Source organism: Sapajus apella, unplaced genomic scaffold (genome assembly GCF_009761245.1).
Source record: "Sapajus apella isolate SASKATOON/1434 unplaced genomic scaffold, GSC_monkey_1.0 scaffold26, whole genome shotgun sequence".
Taxonomy (NCBI): domain Eukaryota; kingdom Metazoa; phylum Chordata; class Mammalia; order Primates; family Cebidae; genus Sapajus; species Sapajus apella.
The window spans coordinates 15,654,193-15,662,840 of NW_022436966.1; positions in this window are offsets into that span (position 1 = coordinate 15,654,193).

Sequence of the window (8,648 nt, forward strand, 5' to 3'; positions counted from 1 at the left end):
AAGGACAATGGGTTGGAGCATCCTGAAAATTTTCATGGAGGAAGTGAAAATTGAGATTGATGTAAAAGCATGAACAAAACTTGAATCCCCTAAAGAAGAAGAAATAAAATTGATGATTTAGGAAAAATTTGAAAAACAAAGGGATTGAAAAACAGCCTGTGAATATTCAGGAAAATGAGTAGCAAAAATAGCAATAGCAATTCAAAAGGAAGGTAGGAGCTAAACCCAACTCTAGTAGCATTTCTGCTAATCACACAGTATTTTGATTTTAGTATATGGCTGGCTTTCATATAATCTTATATTACTAAAAGCAATTGACACAATGTTTTGTATGTTTAAATGATCATATATTATTTCTTAAATATTTAAATTTATTAAAGATTAAAATATTTATGTTAATATATTAACAAAAAAATTTTGCCATTATTTGCAAGCTTTTTAGTGTTAATTCTATAATTCATAGGCCTTGTCCAGAAGACAATTTTGTGAAACACAAGAAGACTTACTTTTGCCCTTAGTTTCTATGGTAGGCTTTCTTTGGCTCTCTAGTAAGTGTACAATGAGTCACATAACTCATTCTTAAAGGTCTGAATCTCAATCTACTTTCATTTGGAGTCAGATATCTCCCTGCCTCATTTGAATGTAACCTTAAGCTCATAGACAGGTCAGTTTATTGCCTTTTGCCCCAGCAGTTTCTGTGCTAATTCCTGAGCAAGATGATGATTCACATGGACAAAGAAACTGCCAATGAGTTTATATAAGAATGCCTCTGGTTCTGCTATTTTATGTCCCTTTTCTAAGAATTAACTCATCAGTAATAATTGTTAATGAAATACAATTCTGTGAGGTGAGATGATTTTGTAAGTAAAACCAAACGCCTCATTGAAAGTATGCTGTTGAAAATTTCCTTATTCAATGGCCTTAAAATGTTCTCATTTAGATGCCACTAGATTCATCATTATTTCTGCTGCTAAGTCAATTAATAAAAGTGAAATCAAAGTACACTTTGAGCTTCTTGTATAAGAGCTGGTGTTACCGACTTGAACAGATATCTGATTCCTATATTTATGACAATTAACATTGCTTTGGCAGAAACTAAGTTACTGTAATAATATAATCAAACATTCCAAATGAAGCCTTTTTCGATATGGGATTTAGTGGGTGTGAAGACTTTTTGTGTGAACTGCCATATGTCAAAAAGAGCTAATGATCTTCTCACTATGCAATCTACTCACACTTATATATCTATGATAGGGAAACTTCTTAAGGATCAGCCTTGATAGTCTCTCTCTCTTAGTCCCCTTAGTCTCTCGTAGTCTCTGCTGTCTGCTTTAATATACCTTGCATCACATTCTGAGCTGAGCACTTCAGCGCCTTCAGGAAGTAACTTCAGTCTTCTCAAGCCACAAACACAGGCAACATCCCTTCTTGTTAACTCTGTTTGATGCTCTTAAACAAGGTAAACTGTTTTGTTTTTTTTTTTAATGTTCTCAGGTACCAAAGACATGTCCTATAGACCATCTCAAGAATAACTCTTCACCATTCCTGGCATTTGGCTGGCACATTCCATTCTCCTGCTTAGCTCAGATGTTCTTAAAATGGTCATTTATTATTTTTATTTTTATTTTTACTCAACCATCTGTCAAAGCCCTATTTTGCTTCAAGACTTAGGTTAAATTCAAGACTTTCTCTGTGTTTTTTATGGACTCCAGCTTCACTTCCGCTTCTGAGTGCCCTCTGTTTCTTGTGGTTTTCTACACCTCTCAGGGGGCTCCTTACAAATGCTGTTTGTCATTTTGATTTCCCTTTATACCCATTCCCATCTCCCCCAGAAGATTATAAGCCTCCCCAGCCCTTAGAAAGGAAACATGTACTGTACCTTTCCATACAGCAGTAGAGCATAATGGTATGCCCAGCCAAAGCAGACCTTCAGTAAATGTCTGTGACAAGGAACAATGGCACATATTAGGCCCTACTTTCATCAAAGAGAAATAGCAAGGACGCTACTGTACTCTATCAAGTTACCTAAAATAATTTTGATATTCCCAGAGAAGCAAATCTGTTGAAAACAATATCATTTAAGTGTTACAATTATTCATGTAGGATCTGTAAACAGATTATAACAAATTGGTTCTCAATTTCTTGAAGCAACAAAAAAGTTCTGTAATATAGAGAGGCTGTCTTACTCCAGTGTAGAGTATCAGCTGAGAGAGTCAGCATGAATCTAGTTGAAGTAAACATGTAATTTTAAGTTTACTGGAAAGTCATATGAACTGAAGTTCTATTATTCCCTAAATGTTTAGGGACCCTAACAGATTTCTGTGTATGAAATATTATTTTACTAGGTCCTATAAGGATTTACCAAGCCTGATAGCATTAGTCGTAAGCATTTGGGGCCTACAATGGCTGGTCTCTATACCCTTGAAAGAAAAAGTGATGTATAGCCATGTACAATGTAGACAGGCACACATATCACGAGGAATGTAGTTCCAAGTTTTATCTTTGAAGCAAATGTGTTATATGACTTAAAAAATATATGGCTTCTTTTATCATGGATAAAAGGTGAAATTTTTTCTTTTTGACTCTTTTCCAGATATTTCAGCTGTTAGCATTATCTGGGTAAACAACCTATTAGTATCAATTCAGCTCCTGTAAGATTGATAATCTAGGTCCAAATCTGTAAATGCACCAACAAACCAGGGTGGTTTCTGTCTGAACATCGTACACATGTGAGCCTGCAGTTTACTTTGTAAATTTTTGAAAGCATATCATATAAACTAATTGTGGCAAATAATTTAGACAAATTATTATAAAGCCAAAAGGAGATTTCTCTCACCATTTTTGAAGTTGTTTCTTTATGATGCAAAGGTTTTTTCTAAAACAGCATCCAGATAATTCCTAATAACAAAGGTCTTGGATTTTATTCTTTAGATCTTCAGTTGTTTGTATTTGTTATGAAAATTTGTGGACATCTGAGAAAAGAGAGTCTCATTTTGATTGTTGACTTCATATAATCAGAGTAGACAAGAAAATAGGATATTTACATAAAACTAGTGAACTTCCTATTAAATACAATGTCAAGTCCCCAGGAATAATTTTCATGATCTCCTGTAAGAAAATAATTTTGTGTTTAAAAATATCCTACTACATGTAACTCCTTTCACTTTCTCCATACCTGTAAAATAAGCTTGTCATTTTTACAGTCATTTCAGGAAAAGAGTTCCTCACTCCTCTCCTTGGAGACCTAGACATAACCAGTTGGTCTCTGGGGTCGACCCTCATCTTCTCTGAAAGGCCAGCTGCATGATTTGATAGTCATAGCTGTCATTATCATCCAGCTTGGCACATGCCCCCAGGGTTTTTCCATTGAGCAAGGGTCTGAACTGTGCTGCCCATGCTTCCTCATACCAATTATAAGTTCCGTGCGGTTCTCTAAAAGGGGGAAAAATTTATCAACATCCTTTCTAGCTTTGTAATGAGGAAGCAATTTTCCCTTATTATAACTGACTAAATATGTGCCTGCTGACCCTCAAGGCCCCTCATCACCCTCCTCCTGTCCCTCTGGAAATCATGCCCAAGACTCAGTTCATTTCAGCTTTCCTTGACTTTCTTACGTGTTTCGTTTATTTCTATTAATCCCACACTTGTTCCATCTTCATCTTGCCTGGGCTGCATATCTTTTCTCACTCTATGCCCCCATTACATTGCTTTCTGATAAGCTGCTCATTAGGGCCTGACTCCTGTTTCTCATTTCTTGATTTTCTCTCACTGGGCTTTCTCACCAAAGCTGTGTTTCTTGGGTACCAAAAGAGGAAGATCCTTGTCCCATGCAAATTTTGTAGTAGGTTTCACTCGCTTTTTTCTTTTGTCAATTTTAAGTCTCTTATGTGTCTTAGGCTCTCTTTTTGTTCAAAGAATTTTTAGATTATATGTGTCTGTTTTAACCAGAAACAGTGACATCTGTTGGCTGCAAGCAATGGAAACATGAGTTACACTGATGAGTAAAATAGAAAAGACAATGAATATATTATCATTTTTGTGCCTTTTTACTTCTAGGTAGAGGTGTTTCAAAGACATTGCACAAATAAGCCAGCTCTCTTATATTGAAGAAAAAGAAAATTATCTTTGAAGATTTGATAATAAACTAAGAAAGACATTACAGCAAAACAATTTTGTACACTTATGTTAATGACCCTACCTTTCCAACATGTAACCCTTTGAAACAGCCCAATTCAGTAAAAAAGCTCTAGAATGAGAGACTATTTCACTCTGATGAATGCTTATGTAATCAGAACTTTGGTTTAGGCATAGGGAAGTGAATAAGCTAATATCTGTTCTTCCTTTTCTTTCTTCAGAATACAACATCTAGTTTTTAGCTGGGCATATGCTAAGCTGAATAAAGACCACATTTCTCAGGCTCCTCTAAAATGAAGCAGAAATGTTTAGTGTGGGTTTCAAAGACAGTTAAGACTTATTACATGCCCATTGCCCTTCTTCATCTTGTTCTCCATTTGACTTCCTGGATCCTGAAGCAGATGTCAAATTCTTTAACAGTCATACTGAATTGTAGGGCAAGGGCCATATCCTAGGAATGAAGAAATAGTGAGTTAGAAAAAGCCTGGGTCTGAAAACTTTATTCCATAGAACAATAATATCAGACATAAAATTATTTTGCCTATGAGAGAATCTGAGAAATAAAACATGTTGTTTGTCATGATTGCTTTTGTTTTTCCCTGTCAGACACAACCATATGTAATTTTGATTCAAGCAACTTTGTGGTGACTTGAATAGATGGGACACAATATTGGGAGATCATGACTGTACTCTTTGCCCATAAAAGATGGAATTGGAAATTATATAGCTGAGTTTAGGCTATGGTCTCATATAAATCAGATTTCTATAATTGCCTTATCTATCCCTAAAGACATTTTCTAGTTCTCTAATAAGCCAGCACTTTTATTTAAAGGTAATTTGTCCTAAAGGGAGAATTTGACAAGACAAAGGTTTATATGCATTTATTTCAATGGTGTCATTATATGTAATGTAATACATTGTATGTAAGAGGAACAATTTTAATAGTCTAATTATCTGTTAGGACAATTTGTTAAATAATAGTTATACAGCTATACTTTTGGTGTATTCTGGGCCATTAAAGTTAATATATTATGCATTCATTAAAGATATTAAAATGAAGGTGTGTTCAGGACATATTATTGAGTGAAAAAATCTAATTTAGAGTTCTGGTTATGATAGCATTACAAATTATTTGGGGAATCCTCTCTGTTCTACACATATGACAAATATAGATAAGATGTAGGATGAGGAGATCCAAATGGCTAGGTTCCTAACATGGAAAGTATAAATTTTGACTAAAAAGGCAAAAGAAAGGAATTGCTAGATCATATGGTTGTTCTATTTTTAATGTTTTAAAGAACCTCCATACTGTTTTCCATAACGGCTGTACTAATTTACATTCCCACCAAAAGTACATAAGACTTTTCCTTTCTCCATATCCTTGCCAGAATTTTTTATAAATTTTTTTGCCTCTGATAATAACTCCTTCTAACTAGGGTGAAGTGATATCTGAGTATGGTTTTGATTTGCGTTTCCCTGATGATAAGTAATGTTGAACTATTTTTTCACATATATATTTGTCATTTGTATGTATATCTTCTTTTGATAAATGTCTATTCAGGTTTTTTGCCTATGCTAAATTCAAATTATTTTTCGCTCCTGAATTGTTTAAATTCTTTGTATACTCTGGACACTAATCCCTTGTCAGATGCCGAGTTTGCAAATATATTCTTCCATTCCGTAGGTTGTTTCTTTACTCTATCAATTGTTTCATTTGCTGCGTGCAACCTTCTTAGTTTGATACTACTTAGACATAAAACAGAATGAAATCTTGTTTACAGCAACATGGATGAATTGGGAGATCATTATGTTAAGTGAAATAACATAATGATAACACAGAAAGATAAACACCACATCATCTCACTCATGTGGAAACTTAAAAGGTTGATATATAAGTAGGGAGTAAAATAGCAGTTACTGGAAATTGGGGAGGGTAGGGGATGGTGAATAGGAAGAGGTTGGTCAATGGTCAAACTTTCAGTTCCAATAACTTCTGGGTGTTCTATTACATAACAAGGTGACTACAGCTAGGGACAATCTATTGTATCTTTCAAGAAGGCTAGAAGAGAGGATTTTGAATGGTATCACCATAAAGAAATGATACATATTTTAAGTGATAGATATGCTAATTACCTCGATTTATCCATGATACAATATATACATACACTGAAACATCACACTGTAATCTTTAAATATATACAACTATTATGTGTCAATCATTTTTTAAATTAATTAAAAAGCCAGAAAAAACATTTAAATAAATGGATAGATATGTTCATGAAAAAGAAAAATCAATATTATAAAGGTATCAATTATTGTCAATTTACCCTAATATCAGTTTTATTCAAAATTAGCAAGAATTTTGAGAGCATTCAAAAGCTTATCTTAAAACTTTTATGGAAAACAAATATCTAAGAATATTAAAATAAAATTTTAAGAACAAGTTTACAAGAAATACTATCTTATTAGAAACTGTAATGCTTGAAATAATGTGTTATTAATTTAAATATAAACAGAGAAATAAGATTTTCTATTAGGGTTAAAAGCTCAAAAATATTAAAACTACAAATATAAAAGATTGCTAGGATTTCAACATTACAATAAATACAAAAAAGAAAAATTCTACATAAGAGAAAACATCATCTATTTAATTCACAAACTAAGTTTTGGGGGAGACATGTAATTAATTAAAATGAAAAAGATTATATTCTAGGCTATAAAAAGAGTCCTATAACTCTAAAAGGAAGAGAAAAGGAAAAGCTCAGTGAAAAAATTTTCTAAGGTAGAGGAAGAAATTGGGATGTTCAAAATACATGAACATATTCTGAATTTCACTACTAATCATTGGAAGACAAAAAACAAAAAATACAGTGTGACAACTCAGTGTTGGTGAAGATGGTGACAAATGGATAATCTGTAGTCTGCTACTGAATATGTTAATTGTCATATCAGTTTGGAGAGCTATTTGGCAATACTTAACAAATGGGGTGATGTGCAAACCCTAAAATTGAGCAATGTATATATTTTATAGTGTGTGTGTGTGTGTGTGTGTGTGTGTGTGTGTGTGAGTGTGTGTTCAGGAGTCCACAGATTTGAGAGTGGCACAAGTCGAGTTTTTCATTTCGAGAAACAAACGCTACATTAAGTTTTACAATATCTTTGCTTACTCAACAGAAATTTTTTGAGTCTCAATGTGCAAACAACCATGCTAGGCACTATAGGGTATAAAGAGGTAAAGAAAAGCTGGTAAAAAATATAGATACTGAGGCAAATATATCTGGTTTCAAGTTCAGTTATGTCTTTTGTTGTGTTATTTAAAATAAGTTATTAGCATCTTTCTATTAGAATTTTCCCATTTGTTAAAGAATAGTAATATTATTTATTTCATGGGTTTTTCTGTGATATTAATGAGTTTACATTTAGTACATATATATGTGTGTATGTAGGGAAAATCTTTTCCCTCTCCCTCTCCCACACACACCTGTACATGTGTGTATGCCTGACATATAATTTGTATTCAGTAAATGAATTTCAATTTTCTATCACCTAGTGATGTTGTAGCTGTCATAATGTTTTAGTGTAATGCATTACTCATGTACATATTTCATACTGTATAAAAGGTGTAGAGAAGAAGGCAGATTGGCTATGGACTTTGGTATCTGATGATAACATATTGGTACATTTTTAAGGTGTTTTTTTCCTTATGTATTCCACACTTGAAGTTGAAGAAGCAGCAACCCAGAAATACCAACAGATGACAAAAATAAAATTCCAATAAAAACCTGGTTTTGGTAGCCAAAAGACCAGGAAAGGGGCAGACTAGCAAGACAGAAACTCCCAGACAATTACAGCTCTACATCCAAACACATCATACAAGAGTATAGTTCTACTCCACCATTCCAGCAAAGAAATGAGCGGGAAGACATTTACATTTCTTGGGGTTGTACTGAGGCACTTCAACATCCCTAACACAGAGGTGTCAGAGCAGGCCAGTAGGAATCTAGAACCTTCATCGTCACCAGTAAGAAATAAAGTACTACTCCCTTTGGTGTCAGTGAAGAAAATGTGTGAAGCTTGGATTTTCGCTCCCACCTGGCAGCCATGAGGTGCTTCTCTCCATCCGTCCTGGGAGTTATCAAAAAAGCCCAGTGGAGAGTAGGAACTTTTGCCGTCACACAGTGGTAATGAGGCCACCATCACTGTATTGTTGGTAGAGATCACATGGGTAGCCAGAACTTTTACACTTGTCCAGTGATAACAGAGACCATATATGAGGTTTCAATGAAGGTCAGAAGTCAAGGAGAAAACCTGAACTTATGTCTCCACTTAGTAAGCCAGCGTTACCTGACTCAACCCCTCACATACCCCAGTAAGTTTTCCTGCTAGGGTGGTGTCAGAGAAAACCAGGTAAAATAGAAGATTAAAATAAGATCCAGAGGTGTTTTTTTTATAAATTATACTTTAAGTCCTGGGGTACATGTGCAGATCATACAGGATTGTTACATAGATATGCA